The 18086-nt window shown below is 50.3% G+C and overlaps 1 protein-coding gene across 2 annotated transcripts in view; it reads right to left on the reverse strand.

The window, feature by feature from the left end:
• The window catches only part of LOC135054681 (oocyte zinc finger protein XlCOF22-like), a 54506-nt gene extending 39636 nt beyond the window's left edge, over positions 1 to 14870 (reverse strand). Inside the window, exon 1 of one of the 2 annotated variants that reach the window (XM_063957939.1) lies at positions 14775 to 14870. The gene's annotated coding sequence lies outside the window, so the exon portion shown is untranslated. The remainder of the gene's footprint in view (positions 1 to 14774) is intronic. The other variant, XM_063957938.1, reaches the window with a different exon arrangement.
• Between the last annotated feature and the right edge of the window lie 3216 nt (positions 14871 to 18086).

Below are 18086 nucleotides of genomic sequence, written 5' to 3' on the forward strand. Positions count from 1 at the left end.
ACGTGTTGCAAACAGGCTGCTTTTAACTGGCAGCGCAGGGCTGCATACAAAAACTATTGTCAGAGTGTGTGTTTTAATATTTGATTTGTGGGGCAAAAGGTGTGATCTCCCTTTTCTTTTGTCGTAATAAGGCTGCTAAAGGCTGAATATTAATCAGCTGACATTCGGATATAAGAAAAAGGAGAGTTATGGTAGACTTAACATGGTTAACTATCTTTCTGCGAGGTGCTCTGGGTTCCACAGGAAATACATGGGGGTGTAGAGTGGATCTTGATCCAGAGGCACCAACAGGCTAAAGCTTTAGGCTGTCCCAGGATGCATTGGGGCCTCCTATATAACCCCGCCTCCAGGCAGTGTGAGCTCAGTTTTGTTAACCAGTCCACTGCAGAAGCAGGTAATAGAGATGGTAGACGTTAGTCACATAGAACCACGTTCTCACGACAGGAGAAGGGACCAGCGGCTAATGCCATACAAACCCATAGAAGCTAGGTGCATCAGGGTGGGTGCCCTGTGGAACCCAGTGTACCTCGCAGAAAGAGAGTTAACAATGGTAAGTCTACCATAACTCACCTTTTCTGCAGCGGGGTACACTGTGTACCAAAGGAAATACATCGGGATGTCCTGATGCAGTTTTCTCAAGGGAGGGGACGCACCTTAGCGGGTAAGAGAACCCGGCGTCCAAAGGAAGCATCCTCGGAGGCGAAAGTATCAAATGCATAGAACCTAATGAACGTGTTCACTGAGGACCATGTGGCTGCCTTGCACAATTGTTCTGCGTGCGTCACAGCGGGCCGCCCAAGAAGGTCCAACAGACCGAGTAGAATGAGCTGTGATAGAAGCAGGAGCTGGGAGTCCAGCCTGCACATAAGCCTGTGCAATCACCATTCTAATCCATCTGGCCAAGGGTTGCTCATTCGCAGGCCAGCCACGTTTGTGGAAACCAAACAGTACAAAATGGGTATCTGACCTCCTGATAGAGGCAGTCCTCTCCACATATATACGGACAGCCCTTACCACAACCAAAGACCGCTCCTTGGGGGACAAGTCAGAAGAGTTGAAGGGGGTCATTGCGAGTTGATTGCTAGCTGCCGTTGTTCGCAGCGCAACGATCAGGTTAAAAATCCTCATTTCTGCGCATGCGTATGCACCGCAATACGCACGCACGACGTAGGGGTACAAAGAGCATTGTAGTTTTGCACTGGTTCAAGCGACGATTCCATTCACACTGGTGGACGCAAGAAGATTGACATGAAGTGGGCGTTTCTGGGTGGCAACTGACCGTTTCAGGGAGTGTTTGGAAAAACACAGGCGTGTCTGAAGAAACGCAGGCGTGGCTGGGCATTCGCTGGGCGGGGGTCTGACGTCAAATCCGGACACGAATAGGCTGAAGTGATCGCAAGCGCTGAGTAGGTTCAGAGCTACTCAGAAACTGCACAAACTGTTTTTGCTGAGCACGGCTGCACACGCGTTAGCACTCCTGCAAAGCAAAAATACACTCCCCAGTGGGCGGCGGCATAGCGTTTGCACGGCTGGTAAAAACAGGTAGCGAGCGATCAACTCGGAATGACCCCCGAAGACCGGAACCACAATCTCTTGGTTAAGGTAAAAAGATGACACCACTTTATGTAAGTAACCTGGGCGAGTTCTCAAAACTGCTCGGTCACAATAGAATATTAGAAAGGTGCTTTATCCTGTCGTCCACCCTAAGTCCAACACCCTTCTAGCAGAGGCAATAGCCAGCAGAAACAGGACCTTGGCTGTGAGACATTTAAGGTCCACTGACTCAAGAGGTTCAAATGGAGACTCTTGCAGGGCATTCAGGACAACAGACTTATCCCATGGAGCCACAGGAGGGACATAGGGAGGCTGAGTCCGTAACACACCCTGAGTGAAAGTATGAACGTCCGGTATAGACTCAATTTTTCTCTGAAACCACACGGACAAGGCAGATATGTGAACCTTGAGGGAGGCCTAAGTCCAGGGCTTGTTGCAGGAAAGCCACAATTCTGGATGTTTTGAATCTGTACGCATCATAGTTCTTACCAGCACACTAGGTGAAGTAAGAATTCCAGACCATATAATAGATCTGAGCAGACGTCGGCTTACGGGCTTTCAACATAGTTTGAATGACCGCCTAAGAGAATCCTTTGGCTCTCAGGAGTGATGCTTCAAGCGACACGCCGTCAAAGCTAGTCTGGCCAAGTATGGATAAAGACAAGGGCCCTGAACGAGTAGGTCTGGTCGTTGAGGAGGTAGAAGAGGATGCTCAGTTGATAGACCCTGCAGGTCTGATAACCAATGCCGTCTGGACTACGCCGGAGCAACTAGAAGTAGTATTCCTCCTTCTTGCTTGAACTTCCGCAGAACCCTGGTTTCAGCATCCGCTGTCTTACCTCCGGATCTGGTCGATGCGGCATTCCTGTAAGTTGGTTGGTGTGGCTGCGGCGGATAGGAGCTGCAGCAGCAAGGTCCTCCGGTGCAGCTGCCGGGCATCTGGAGGCCGGGATCCGGGTCCTAGGGAGCGGAGCATGGCAGCTGGAGGTGTCTGTTTTCAAGTGTCCTGTTGCTGGAGTGCGGCGCCTGGGAGGCTGAGGCCAGAGGTAGTGGCTGTGTGCTGGTTCCATATGTGTCCTCTGTGCAGGGAGCCGCCGTGTTGGAGACTAAGCCAAGCCAATAGGTATCCCAGTTCGTGTGTCCAGCCAATCCGATGCAGTCTTCCCTTATAAGAGGAAGAACTATATTCAGCCACCTCATTTCCTTCCTTTGCCGAAAGCTGCTCCCTTAGTCAATTGTCAGTCGTCAGATCCTCAACTCATGTCGAGCATGACACCTGGGCAGGAGTGACACTGGAGGGAGGACATAAGGCTGCCGAAAGATCCATGGAATGGCTAGTGCATCCACGAACGCTGCTTGAGGATCCCTGGTCCTTGATCCAAAGACCAGAACTTTGTGATTGTGTCGAGATGCCATCAGGTCTACATCTGGTAGGCCACACGTGTCCACTAGGAGTTGAAAGACTTCCGGATGAAGACTCCACTCTCCGGTGTGTACGTCCTGGCGACTGAGGAAGTCTGCTTCCCAGTTTAGGACTCCCAGAATGAACACTGCCGATATTGCTGGCAGATGGCGTTCCACCCATAGAAGAATCTTTGACACTTCCATCATTGCCATGCGGCTTCGAGTGCTGCCTTGATGGTTGATGTATGCCACCGTGGTGGCATTGTATGACCGTACTTGAACAGGTCTGTTCTGTACCAGAGGCAGGGCGAAGGGTAACGCATTGAACACCGCCCGCAGTTCTAGAATGTTTAATCAGGAGGAGGGACTCCTTCTTGGTCCAACGACACTGGAAAGAGTGTTGCTCCAACACCGCACCCCATCCCCGCAGACTGGCATCCGTTGTCAGCAGGACCAAGTCAGGGATCCAGAAGGAACGGCCCCTGCTCAATTGCTGGACCCGGAGCCACCAGGTTAGCGAATGACGAACCTCCGGAGTCAAAGTAATTATGTGAGATCTGATCCGATGAGGAAGGCTGTCACACTTGGAAAGGATTAGCCTCTACAGGGGGTGGGAATGAAATTGAGCGTACTCTACCATGTTGAATGCTGACACCATCAGGCCAAGTACTTGCATCACTGAGTGTATCAAGATTCTGGGGCGACAGAGAAAGCATCTTATCCTGTCCTGAAGCTTCAAGACTTTTCCCGAAGACAGGAACAGACGTTGACTGTGTCTCCAGGAGTGCCCCCAGGTGCACCATGCTCTGAGCTGGGACCAGCGAGGATTTCGTCCAATTGATGAGCCACCTGTGGGCTTGTAGGAAGCTTACCGTCAGTTGTAGATGACTGAGGAGGACATTGTGGGAGTTTGCCAGGATCAGCAAGTCGTCCAGAGACGGCAGGATCCTGACTCCCTGGCGACAGAGCTGTGCCGTCATTACGGCCATGATCTTGATGAAGATCAGAGGAGCTGTAGCCAGTCCGAATGGCAGAGCCTGGAACTGATACTTTAGGTTGCCAATAGCAAACCGCAGATGCTGCTGATGTGACTTGGCAATAGGTATATGCAGGTACGCATCCTGTATATCCAGGGATACCATATAGTCTCCAGTATCCCTCGCTAGCACAATTGAGCGCAACGTTTCCATCCTGAATTTGGACACACTCATACCCCTTTCACATCGCACAAATAACCTGGTATCGACACGGGTCAGTGTGCGATGTGAAAGCTCCTATGCTGAATTAGCACGTCACCTGACCCGGTAATTCAACCCGGTAAAAAAATAAGAATTTACTTACCGATAATTCTATTTCTCATAGTCCGTAGTGGATGCTGGGACTCCGTAAGGACCATGGGGAATAGCGGCTCCGCAGGAGACTGGGCACAAAGTAAAAGCTTTAGGACTAGCTGGTGTGCACTGGCTCCTCCCCCTATGACCCTCCTCCAAGCCTCAGTTAGGATACTGTGCCCGGACGAGCGTACACAATAAGGAAGGATTTTGAATCCCGGGTAAGACTCATACCAGCCACACCAATCACACCGTACAACTTGTGATCTGAACCCAGTTAACAGCATGATAACAGAGGAGCCTCTGACAAGATGGCTCACAACAAAAATAACCCGATTTTGTAACAATAACTATGTACAAGTATTGCAGACAATCCGCACTTGGGATGGGCGCCCAGCATCCACTACGGACTATGAGAAATAGAATTATCGGTAAGTAAATTCTTATTTTCTCTAACGTCCTAAGTGGATGCTGGGACTCCGTAAGGACCATGGGGATTATACCAAAGCTCCCAAACGGGCGGGAGAGTGCGGATGACTCTGCAACACCGAATGAGAGAACTCCAGGTCCTCCTCAGCCAGGGTATCAAATTTGTAGAATTTAGCAAACGTGTTTGCCCCTGACCAAGTAGCTGCTCGGCAAAGTTGTAAAGCCGAGACCCCTCGGGCAGCCGCCCAAGATGAGCCCACTTTCCTTGTGGAATGGGCTTTTACAGATTTTGGCTGTGGCAGGCCTGCCACAGAATGTGCAAGCTGAATTGTATTACAAATCCAACGAGCAATAGTCTGCTTAGAAGCAGGAGCACCCAGCTTGTTGGGTGCATACAGGATAAACAGCGAGTCAGATTTTCTGACTCCATCCGTCCTGGAAACATATATTTTCAGGGCCCTGACTACGTCCAGCAACTTGGAGTCTTCCAAGTCCCTAGTAGCCGCAGGCACCACAATAGGCTGGTTCAAGTGAAATGCTGAAACCACCTTAGGGAGAAATTGAGGACGAGTCCTCAATTCTGCCCTGTCCGTATGGAAAATTAGGTAAGGGCTTTTATAAGATAAAGCCGCCAATTCTGAAACACGCCTGGCTGAAGCCAGGGCTAACAGCATTACCACTTTCCATGTGAGGTATTTAAAGTCCACAGTGGTGAGTGGATCAAACCAATGTGATTTTAGGAATCCCAAAACTACATTGAGATCCCAAGGTGCCACTGGAGGCACAAAAGGAGGCTGTATATGCAGTACCCCTTTGACAAACGTCTGAACTTCAGGAACTGAAGCTAGTTCTTTTTGGAAGAAAATTGACAGGGCCGAAATTTGAACGTTAATGGACCCTAATTTTAGGCCCATAGACAGTCCTGTTTGCAGGAAATGTAGGAAACGACCCAGTTGAAATTCCTCTGTAGGGGCCTTCCTGGCCTCACACCACGCAACATATTTACGCCAGATACGGTGATAATATTGCACAGTTACATCCTTCCTGGCTTTGATCAGGGTATGGATGACTTCATCCGGAATGCCTTTTTCCTTCAGGATCCGGCTTTCAACCGCCATGCCGTCAAACGCAGCCGCGGTAAGTCTTGGAACAGACATGGTCCCTGCTGGAGCAGGTAGAGGCCACGGGTCTTCCGTGAGCATCTCTTGAAGTTCCGGGTACCAAGTCCTTCTTGGCCAATCCGGAGCCACGAGTATAGTCCTTACTCCTCTCCTTCTTATGATTCTCAGTACCTTGGGTATGAGAGGCAGAGGAGGGAACACATACACTGACTGGTACACCCACGGTGTTACCAGAGCGTCCACATCTATTGCCTGAGGGTCCCTTGACCTGGCGCAATATCTGTTCAGTTTTTTGTTGAGGCGGGACGCCATCATGTCCACCTTTGGTTTTTCCCAACGGTTCGCAATCATGTGGAAGACTTCTGGGTGAAGTCCCCACTCCCCCGGGTGGAGATCGTGTCTGCTGAGGAAGTCTGCTTCCCAGTTGTCCACTCCCGGAATGAACACTGCTGACAGTGCTATCACATGATTTTCCGCCCAGCGAAGAATCCTTGCAACTTCCGTCATTGCCCTCCTGCTTCTTGTGCCGCCCTGTCTGTTTACGTGGGCGACTGCCGTGATGTTGTCCGACTAGATCAGCACCGGCTGACCCTGAAGCAGAGGCCTTGCCTGACTTAGGGCATTGTAAATGGCCCTTAGTTCCAGGATATTTATGTGAAGTGATGTTTCCATGCTTGACCACAAGCCTTGGAAATTTTTTCCCTGTGTGACTGCTCCCCAGCCTCTCAGGCTGGCATCCGTGGTCACCAAGACCCAGTCCTGAATGCCGAATCTGCGGCCCTCTAGAAGATGAGCACTCTGCAACCACCACAGGAGAGACACCCTTGTCCTTGGAGACAGGGTTATCCGCTGATGCATTTGAAGATGCGATCCGGACCATTTGTCCAGCAGATCCCACTGAAAAGTTCTTGCGTGGAATCTGCCGAATGGAATCGCTTCGTAAGAAGCCACCATTTTTCCCAGGACCCTTGTGCATTGATGCACTGACACTTGGCCTGGTTTTAGGAGGTTCCTGACTAGGTCGGATAACTCCCTGGCTTTCTCCTCCGGGAGAAACACCTTTTTCTGTACTGTGTCCAGAATCATCCCTAGGAACAGCAGACGTGTCGTCGGAATCAGCTGCGATTTTGGAATATTTAGAATCCATCCGTGCTGTCGTAGTACTACTTGAGATAGTGCTACTCCGACCTCTAACTGTTCTCTGGACCTTGCCCTTATCAGGAGATCGTCCAAGTAAGGGATAATTAAGACGCCTTTTCTTTGAAGAAGAATCATCATTTCGGCCATTACCTTGGTAAAGACCCGGGGTGCCGTGGACAATCCAAACGGCAGCGTCTGAAACTGATAGTGACAGTTCTGTACCACAAACCTGAGGTACCCTTGGTGAGAAGGGTAAATTGGGACATGGAGGTAAGCATCCTTGATGTCCAGAGACACCATATAGTCCCCTTCTTCCAGGTTCGCTATCACTGCTCTGAGTGATTCCATCTTGAATTTGAACCTTTGTATGTAAGTGTTCAAGGATTTCAGATTTAAAATAGGTCTCACCGAGCCGTCCGGCTTCGGTACCACAAACAGCGTGGAATAATACCCCTTTCCTTGTTGTAGGAGGGGTACCTTGATTATCACCTGCTCGGAATACAGCTTGTGAATGGCTTCCAATACCGCCTCCCTGTCGGGGGGAGACGTTGGTAAAGCAGACTTCAGGAACCGGCGAGGAAGAGACGTCTCGAATTCCAATTTGTACCCCTGAGATACTACCTGCAGGATCCAGGGGTCCACTTGCGAGTGAGCCCACTGCGCGCTGAAACTCTTGAGCCGGGCCCCCACCGTGCCTGAGTCCGCTTGTAAGGCCCCAGCGTCATGCTGAGGACTTGGCAGAAGCTGGGGAGGGCTTCTGTTCCTGGGTAGAGGCTGCCTGCTGCAGTCTTTTCCCCCTTCCTCTGCCCCGGGGCAGATATGAGTGGCCTTTTGCCCGCTTGCCCTTATGGGGACGAAAGGACTAAGCCTGAAAAGACGGTGTCTTTTTCTGCTGAGAGGTGACCTGGGGTAAAAAGGTGGATTTCCGAGCCGTTGCCGTGGCCACCAGGTCCGACAGACCGACCCCAAATAAGTCCTCCCCTTTATACGGCAATACTTCCATATGCCGTTTGGAATCCGCATCCCCTGACCACTGTCGCGTCCATAATCCTCTTCTGGCAGAAATGGACATCGCACTTACTCTTGATGCCAGAGTGCAAATATCCCTCTGTGCATCTCGCATATATAGAAATGCATCCTTTAAATGCTCTATAGCCAATAATATATTGTCCCTGTCCAGGGTATCAATATTTTCAGTCAGGGAATCCGACCAAGCCACCCCAGCACTGCACATCCAGGCTGAGGCGATTGCTGGTCGCAGTATAATACCAGTATGTGTGTATATACTTTTTAGGATATTTTCCAGCTTCCTATCAGCTGGTTCCTTGAGGGCGGCTGTATCAGGAGACGGTAACGCCACTTGTTTTGATAAGCGTGTGAGCGCCTTATCTACCCTAGGGGGTGTTTCCCAACGCGCCCTAACCTCTGGCGGGAAAGGGTATAATGCCAATCATTTTTTAGAAATTAGCAGTTTTTTATCGGGGGAAACCCACGCTTCATCACACACCTCATTTAATTCATCTGATTCAGGAAAAACTACGGGTAGTTTTTTCACACCCCACATAATACCCTTTTTTGTGGTACTTGTAGTATCAGAAATGTTCAAAACCTCCTTCATTGCCGTGATCATGTAACGTGTGGCCCTACTGGAAAATACGTTTGTTTCCTCACCGTCGACACTGGAGTCAGTGTCCGTGTCTGGGTCTGTGTCGACCACCTGAGGTAACGGGCGCTTTAGAGCCCCTGACGGTGTTTGAGACGCCTGTACAGGTATTAACTGATTTGCCGGCTGTCTCATGTCGTCAACAGTCTTTTGTAAAGTGCTGACACTATCACGTAATTCCTTCCATAAGACCATCCAGTCAGGTGTCGACTCCCTAGGGGGTGACATCACTAATACAGGCAATTGCTCCGCCTCCATACCATTTTCCTCCTCATACATGTCGACACAAACGTACCGACACACAGCACACACACAGGGAATGCTCTGATAGAGGACAGGATCCCACTAGCCCTTAGGGGAGACAGAGGGAGAGTTTGCCAGCACACACCAGAGCGCTATATATATACAGGGATAACCTTATATAAGTGTTTTTCCCTATATAGCTGCTGTATATTATTTATCTGCCAATTTAGTGCCCCCCCTCTCTTGTTTTACCCTGTTTCTGTAGTGCAGGACTGCAGGGGAGAGTCAGGGAGACGTCCTTCCAGCGGAGCTGTGAGGGAAAATGGCGCTTGTGTGCTGAGGAGATAGGCTCCGCCCCCTTCTCGGCGGACGTTCTCCCGCTTTTTTATGGAAAAACAGGCATGAGTTAAATGCATCCATATAGCCCAGGAGCTATATGTGATGCATTTTTTGCCCCCTAAGGTGTTTATATTGCGTCTCAGGGCGCCCCCACCCAGCGCCCTGCACCCTCAGTGACCGGAGTGTGAAGTGTGCTGAGAGCAATGGCGCACAGCTGCGGTGCTGTGCGCTACCTTATTGAAGACTAGGACGTCTTCTGCCGCCGATTTTTACGGACCTCTTCTTGCTTCTGGCTCTGTAAGGGGGCTGGCGGCGCGGCTCTGGGACCGGACTCCGAGGCTGGGCCTGTGTTCGGTCCCTCTGGAGCTAATGGTGTCCAGTAGCCAAGAAGCCCAAGCTGGCTGCAAGCAGGCAGGTTCGCTTCTTCTCCCCTTAGTCCCTCGATGCAGTGAGCCTGTTGCCAGCAGGACTCACTGAAAATAAAAAAATCTATTTAAACTTTTACTCTAAGCAGCTCAGGAGAGCCTCCTAGATTGCACCCGTCTCGTTCGGGCACAAAATCTTAACTGAGGCTTGGAGGAGGGTCATAGGGGGAGGAGCCAGTGCACACCAGCTAGTCCTAAAGCTTTTACTTTGTGCCCAGTCTCCTGCGGAGCCGCTATTCCCCATGGTCCTTACGGAGTCCCAGCATCCACTTAGGACGTTAGAGAAAGAAGGGTTATTACCGGGTTGCATACCGGGTCAGGTGCAGTGTGAATGGGAGCCGTTCCGATGCGACACTGCTCCCATTCACAGCATAGGGAGAGGCTGCGCAGGAGATGAGCTCATCTCCCAGCGCCGCCTCCACCCCCGCCCCTGCTGCTGCTGCGCCCCCCGCTGCTATGGCAACTGACCTGGTATATTGCCGGGTCGGAAAGCAAGCAAAGGAGCGCAAATGCCGGATCCCACCCAGTAAGGACACGTTTCTCTTACCGGGTGGGATCCGGCATTAGCGATCTGAAAGCAGCATTACAAACTTGTTTAGTGATTGGAGGTTGAGTATAGGCTGGAATGACCCATTAGGTTTCGGTACTAGAAACAGGGTTGAGTAGTAACTACTGCCCCTTTGGGACAGAGGTACCGGCACTACCACTCCTGTATCCAGGAGAGAACTCACAAACTGCTACAGAGAACAGGCCGCAGGAGTATGCAATGCCTCTTGGGAGGTGATGGAGATGCGGCACTGAATGTCATTCTGACATATACTGTAACAGTGCTGCATCCCTTGAAGTCTTCTTTGAAAGACTATCATCTGCCTTCTCTCTTACCTGCTCCTACTTTGGACTTGTTAATAGAACTGAGCTCACAGTGCCTGGAGGCGGGGTTATAGAGGACGTCCCAATGCATTCTGGGACAGCCTAAAACTTAGCCTGTTGGTGCCTCTGAATCAACATCCACTCTACACCCCGATGTAATTCTTGTGGAGTCCAGTGTACCCCGCAGCAGAAACAATATGTAATTGGCAGTAGGGACGGTGTAATGGTTAGCATTACTGCCTCACAGCGCTGAGGTCATAGGTTCGATTCCCACCATGGCTCGAACTGTGTGGAGTTTGTATATTCTCCCCGTCAGGGTTATAACTAAAGTAGTACATGTACCCAGACTGTCTGGCTCTGCACGCGGTGCCGGTGAGAGCTGTAGCGATGTCCGCTGTGTTATATAACAGGCGGCAGCACTGTCCGGCTAGTGAGCGTGTAAAGCTCTGTCTGGTCCAGGTACGGATAGTCAGACGATGCCCAGAGATGGGGGCGGGGTAGTGCTGCTTTCAATTATGCTGCAAACTGCAAAAAAGACTATCCATCTGCCTCAACGCGTCTTTGCCTGCTGACTGGCAGCCTGGGGTGCCTGACAGGAGCAGTGGGAGAGGCCAGTGCATGGAGGAGAGGAGGAGCAGCAGCATGGTGGCCAGCCACACCTGGCCTCCCGTCTTTTCCATAGGCTGCATCTAACTGTGGTTTGCCATAGGAACATTTATTTTATTCTGTATTATTTTCCCAGTGATATAGTGCAGGGAGCTAGTACGGTGATGTTTACAGTGTAGGGTATAGAGGGGTCAGGGATGTAGCATAGGGTATAGAGGGGTCAGGGATGTAGTGTAGGGTATAGAGGGGTCAGGGATGTAGTGTAGGGTGTAGAGGGGTCGGGGATGTAGCGTAGGGTATAGAGGGGTCAGGGATGTAGCGTAGGGTATAGAGGGGTCAGGGATGTAGTGTAGGGTATAGAGGGGTCAGGGATGTAGTGTGGGGTATAGAGGGGTCAGGGATGTAATGTAGGGTACAGAGGGGTCAGGGATGTTGTGTAGGGTATAAAGGGGTCAGGGATGTAATGTAGGGTATAGAGGGGTCAGGGATGTAGTGTAGGATATAGAGGGGTCAGGGATGTAGTGTAGGGTATACAGGGGTCAGGGATGTAATGTAGGGTATAGAGGGGTCAGTAATGTAGTGTAGGGTATAGAGGGGTCAGGGATGTAGTGTAGGGTATAGAGGGGTCAGTAATGTAGTGTAGGGTATAGAGGGGCCAGGGATGTAGTGTGGGGTGTAGAGGGGTCAGGGATGTAGTGTAGGGTATAGAGGGGTTAGTAATGTAGTGTAGGGTATAGAGAGGTCAGGGAAGTAGTGTAGGGTATAGAGGGGTCAGGGATGTAGTGTAGGGTATAGAGGGGCCAGGGATGTAGTGTAGGGTATAGAGGGGTCAGTAATGTAGTGTAGGGTATAGAGGGGCCAGGGATGTAGTGTGGGGTGTAGAGGGGTCAGGGATGTAGTGTAGGGTATAGAGAGGTCAGGGATGTAGTGTAGGGTATAGAGGGGTCAGGGATGTAGTGTAGGGTATAGAGGGGTCAGGGATGTAGTGTAGGGTATAGAGGGGTCAGGGATGTACTGTAGGATATAGAGGGGTCAGGGATGTAGTGTAGGGTATACAGGGGTCAGGGATGTAATGTAGGGTATAGAGGGGTCAGTAATGTAGTGTAGGGTATAGAGGGGTCAGGGATGTAGTGTAGGGTATAGAGGGGTCAGTAATGTAGTGTAGGGTGTAGAGGGGTCAGGGATGTAGTGTAGGGTATAGAGAGGTCAGGGATGTAGTGTAGGGTATAGAGGGGTCAGGGATGTAGTGTAGGTTATAGAGGGGCCAGGGATGTAGTGTAGGGTATAGAGGGGTCAGTAATGTAGTGTAGGGTATAGAGGGGTCAGGGATGTAGTGTAGGGTATAGAGGGGCTAGTGATGTAGTGTAGGGTATAGAGGGGTCAGGGATGTAGTGTAGGGTATAGAGGGGTCAGGGATGTAGTGTAGGGTATAGAGGGGTTAGTAATGTAGTGTAGGGTATAGAGAGGTCAGGGAAGTAGTGTAGGGTATAGAGGGGTCAGGGATGTAGTGTAGGGTATAGAGGGGCCAGGGATGTAGTGTAGGGTATAGAGGGGTCAGTAGTGTAGGGTATAGAGGGGTCAGGGATGTAGTGTGGGGTGTAGAGGGGTCAGGGATGTAGTGTAGGGTATAGAGAGGTCAGGGATGTAGTGTAGGGTATAGAGGGGTCAGGGATGTAGTGTAGGGTATAGAGGGGCTAGTGATGTAGTGTAGGGTATAGAGGGGTCAGGGATGTAGTGTAGGGTATAGAGGGGTCAGGGATGTAGTGTAGGGTATAGAGGGGTTAGTAATGTAGTGTAGGGTATAGAGAGGTCAGGGAAGTAGTGTAGGGTATAGAGGGGTCAGGGATGTAGTGTAGGGTATAGAGGGGCCAGGGATGTAGTGTAGGGTATAGAGGGGTCAGTAGTGTAGGGTATAGAGGGGCCAGGGATGTAGTGTGGGGTGTAGAGGGGTCAGGGATGTAGTGTAGGGTATAGAGAGGTCAGGGATGTAGTGTAGGGTATAGAGGGGTCAGGGATGTAGTGTAGGGTATAGAGGGGTCAGGGATGTAGTGTAGGGTATAGAGGGGTTAGTAATGTAGTGTAGGGTATAGAGAGGTCAGGGAAGTAGTGTAGGGTATAGAGGGGTCAGGGATGTAGTGTAGGGTATAGAGGGGCCAGGGATGTAGTGTAGGGTATAGAGGGGTCAGTAATGTAGTGTAGGGTATAGAGGGGTCAGGGATGTAGTGTAGGGTATAGAGGGGTCAGGGATGTAGTGTAGGGTATAGAGGGGTTAGTAATGTAGTGTAGGGTATAGAGAGGTCAGGGAAGTAGTGTAGGGTATAGAGGGGTCAGGGATGTAGTGTAGGGTATAGAGGGGCCAGGGATGTAGTGTAGGGTATAGAGGGGTCAGTAATGTAGTGTAGGGTATAGAGGGGTCAGGGATGTAGTGTGGGGTGTAGAAGGGTCAGGGATGTAGTGTAGGGTATAGAGGGGTCAGGGATGTAAAGTAGGGTACAGAGGGGTCAGGGATGTTGTGTAGGGTATAGAGGGGTCAGGGATGTTATGTAGGGTATAGAGAGTTCAGGGATGTAGTGTAGGGTATAGAGGGGTCAGGGATGTAATGTAGGGTATAGAGGGGTCAGGGATGTAATGTAGTGTAGGGTATAGAGGGGTCAGGGAAGTAGTGTAGGGTATAGAGGGGTCAGGGATGTAGTGTAATGTATAGAGGGGTCATTGATGTAATGTTGTAGGGCATAGAGAGGGTCACTGCATGGTCCCCCACTCTGCCCTGTATCATAATGCCAAATATCAGTGTGTGCCAGGGGCTGTGTTATTCTCCCCTCATATATCACTGTCTGGTCCCTTCTCCCCTATATAATAATCATATATAATAAGTTACCTCTTGTAGTAATGAGGTATAGAGGGGTCAGTAATGTAGTGTAGGGTATAGAGGGGTCAGGGATGTAGTGTAGGGTATAGAGGGGCCAGGGATGTAGTGTAGGGTATAGAGGGGTCAGTAATGTAGTGTAGGGTATAGAGGGGTCAGGGATGTAGTGTAGGGTATAGAGGGGTTAGTAATGTAGTGTAGGGTATAGAGAGGTCAGGGATGTAGTGTAGGGTATAGAGGGGTCAGGGATGTAGTGTAGGGTATAGAGGGGTCAGAAATGTAGGGTGTAGAGGGGTCAGGGATGTAGTGTAGGGTATAGAGGGGTCAGGGATGTAGTGTAGGGTATAGAGGGGCCAGGGATGTAGTGTAGGGTATAGAGGGGTCAGTAATGTAGTGTAGGGTATAGAGGGGTCAGTAATGTAGTGTAGGGTATAGAGGGGTCAGTAATGTAGTGTAGGGTATAGAGGGGTCAGGGATGTAGTGTAGGGTATAGAGGGGTCAGGGATGTAGTGTAGGGTATAGAGGGGTCAGGGATGTAGTGTAGGGTATAGAGGGGTCAGTGAAGTAGTGTAGGGTATAGAGGGGTCAGTGAAGTAGTGTAGGGTATAGAGGGGTCAGGGATGTAGTGTTGTAGGGTATAGAGAGGGTCACTGCATGGTCCCCCACTCTGCCCTGTATCATAATGCCAAATATCAGTGTGTGCCAGGGGCTGTGTTATTCTCCCCTCATATATCACTGTCTGGTCCCTTCTCCCCTATATAATAATCATATATAATAAGTTACCTCTTGTAGTAATGAGGCTCTCCAAAATGACGGCTGATGACTCCCTAACTCCGCCCCCTCTGTAGCAGGATATGACGTTCTGATATCTTTCGCGACTACAGGAAAATGGCCGCCGCACATATGAGGTAGGTTATTTGGTTACTCTAGTGATGACCTGTGTGATGCTGCTACCGCTGTCTACATGACGTCCGTCGTGTCTACTGGCACCTGATTGGCTGCCCGGTGCGTCAATCACAGCTCTAAAACAGATGGGGTGATATCTGTAGTCATAGTGAGAGTGGATGGGAGGAACCGGTGGGACAGCTTTGAGATGCGATTGGCTAATGTGGGGTGAGCGGGAGGGGACAGCTGCGGGGTGGGCGTGTCAGTGGATAATAGGAGGTAGAGCAGCAGGGACAGTAACCATGGCTACAGAGACGCTGAGGAGGCCCCGCCCCTCCCTATAATAACTCTGGCTGTCATGTGACTAATGAGGGATATATAATAATCTCCTGACTGTATTAGTAACAGGTAGTAATGTGCTGCTCTGTCCCCAATATTCCCCCCCGGGCAGTGTCCTGTGTTATTATATATCAGCTATGGCTTATACTCCAGCCTGTGGTGTCACCTCACTGTACCGCAGGGGGAGCAGCCTGTGGTGTCACCTCACTGTACTGCAGGGGGAGCAGCCTGTGGTGTCACCTCACTGTACCGCAGGGGGAACGGCCTGTGGTGTCACCTTACAGGTACCACAGGAGGAGTGGCCTGTGGTGTCACCTTACTGTACCGCAGGGGGAGCGGCCTGTGGTGTCACCTTACTGTACCGCAGGGGGAGCAGCCTGTGGTGTCACCTTTCGGTACCACAGGTGGGAGTGGCCTGTGGTGTTACCTTACCGTACCGCAGGGAGGCGGCCTGTGGTGTCCACTTACCGTACTGCAGGGGGATCAGCCTGTGGTGTCACCATACTGTACCACAGGGAGAGCGGCCTGTGGTGTCAGCTTACTGTACCGCAGAGGGAGAAGCCTGTTGTGTCACCTTACTATACCACAGGGGGAGCAGCTTGTGTCATCACCTTACTGTACCGCAGGGGGAGCAGCCTGTGGTGTCACCTCACTGTGCCTCAGGGGGAGCGGCACGTGGTGTCACCTCATTGTACTGCAAGGGGAGCGGCCTGTGATGTTACCTTACTGTACCACAGGGGGAACGGCCTGTGGTATCACCTTGCTGTATCACAGAAGGAGCAGCCTGTGGTGTCACCTTTACTGTACTGCAGAGGGAGTGGCTTGTGACATCACCTTATTGTACCGCAGGGGGCGCGGCCTGTGGTGTCACCTTACCGTACAGCAGTGGGAACTGCCTGTGGTGTCACATTATTGTACCACAGGGGGAGCAGCCTGTGGTGTCTCCTTATTTTACTGCAGGGGTGTCACATTACTACAATGCAAGACAAGCAAGCCCGGGTCTATATTACTTTAATGCAGTGAGAGCAGCCTGCTGTGTCACATTACTATACTACAGGTGGAGCAGACTCTGCTGTCATGTTATTATAATGCAAGTTATTAGGCAGAGGAAGCAGACTGGTGTGTTACTGTAATGGAGATGGGGCAAGCTTTGGCGTCAAGTTACTAGAATGCCAGGGGAGCAGCCTGTGGTGTCACATTACTATAATGCAGGGGAAGCAGCCTGTGGTGTCACGTTACTATAATGCAGGGGAAGCAGCCTGTGGTGTTATGTTACTATAATGCATGGGGAGTAGCCTGTGGTGTCACAATACTATAATGCAGGAGGAGCAGACTCTGGTGTCTCTCATGCTGAAACATATGTATCAACGATGTAACTGGCCAAACACCGGCCAGATGTGTTGAAGGACAGAATCAGCCAATCGGGGGTGATTAACGTTGGTATGCGCCAATTGGTAGTGCCTGTTAGCATTTTCATTGGAGGAAAGTCTATTCACATTTGATGGACAGCAATTTTGACCAATAAGGAAAAGTCCCAGATTTCTGTATATGACACCTGTCAGCGTAGTGCTCAGTAAGGAGGTTAGTTTTGTGGTGGAGATCACTCATAGTATAGTAGTGTGTTCTAATAATGGGACAGATCAATGGACTGGACTGAGTAGTATGTGTGTTACCAAATGTATATTGTCAGATCTGGTTATTCCCAATTCCATATACTGGTCATCACAATTATATATGTTTCTCATAATAATAATGTAGATGAGAAGGACACACCCCTATGAGGACAGGTTACTCAGGGAGGGGCATAGAGTAAATGTGGGGGCAGTTATATTGTGGAAAGTTACATACAGGACTATATCCCGGAGATGTATGCATGGTGGGGGACGATGACGATGACATATTAATATCTTATTACATAAAAGCATTATAAGGTGATCTATCAGTACCTCCCTTATATAGGTACAGTGAGATATAACTGGGAGTATCAGTGATCAGCAGCTACAGGTACAAGATCCAGAAGTGATCACTGTGCTCTTCTTAACAGCACACGTATAATATTGCAGCTGTCGAACAGGCCGGTTCTGCGTATGCACGGCGGCCGCATTGCGCAGGCGCGTTGTTGCCTGGTGCCACCACCGCTAACGACAAAAGCAGTCGCAGCATGACGACCGCAAGAAGATTGACAGGAAGAAGGCGTTCCGGGGCGTCAATTGTCCGTTTTCCGGGAGTGGTTCGGCGAACGCAGGCGTGTCCATGCGTTTGGAGGGCGGATATCTGACATCAATTCCGGGACCTTCATCGCTGGAACGATCGCACAGGATAAGTAACTCTAACCCTGCTCTTCTTTTACAGGAAACTTTTTTTGCATAGCAGGGCTGCACAAGCGTTCGCAGCCCTGCTATGCAAATATACACTCCCCCATAGGCGGCGTCTAGTTGATCGTACGGGCAGCAAAAAGTTGCTACGTGCGATCAACTCAGAATGTCCCCCATAGTCATCCGTGATCTTCGGCCATTTGAGATTGCAACATTTTGATACCGTGGTTTTTCAAGTTGAACTCACCGATGCAATTCGTATTGCCGTCAGTATTTTACGTGAGAGATTAGTAAAACACTGCCGGACATCACACAATAAAGCCTGGCCAGATCAGTGAGATCCATACATGGCTTCATTGTGTACCGTATTTAAATAGTTAAAACTTAAAAAAAAAAAAAAAATGCGTGGGGTCCCCCTACTACGCATAACGAGCCCCAGGCTCTTTGAGCCTGTCCTGGTTGTTAAAAATACCAGGGAAAATTTGCACAGGGGTTCCCCAGTATTTTTACAACCAGCACCGGGTTCTTGGACCAGTCCTGGTTCCAAAAAATACGG

Source organism: Pseudophryne corroboree, chromosome 3 (assembly GCF_028390025.1).
Source record: "Pseudophryne corroboree isolate aPseCor3 chromosome 3, aPseCor3.hap2, whole genome shotgun sequence".
In the NCBI taxonomy this organism is placed as follows: Eukaryota; Metazoa; Chordata; class Amphibia; order Anura; family Myobatrachidae; genus Pseudophryne; species Pseudophryne corroboree.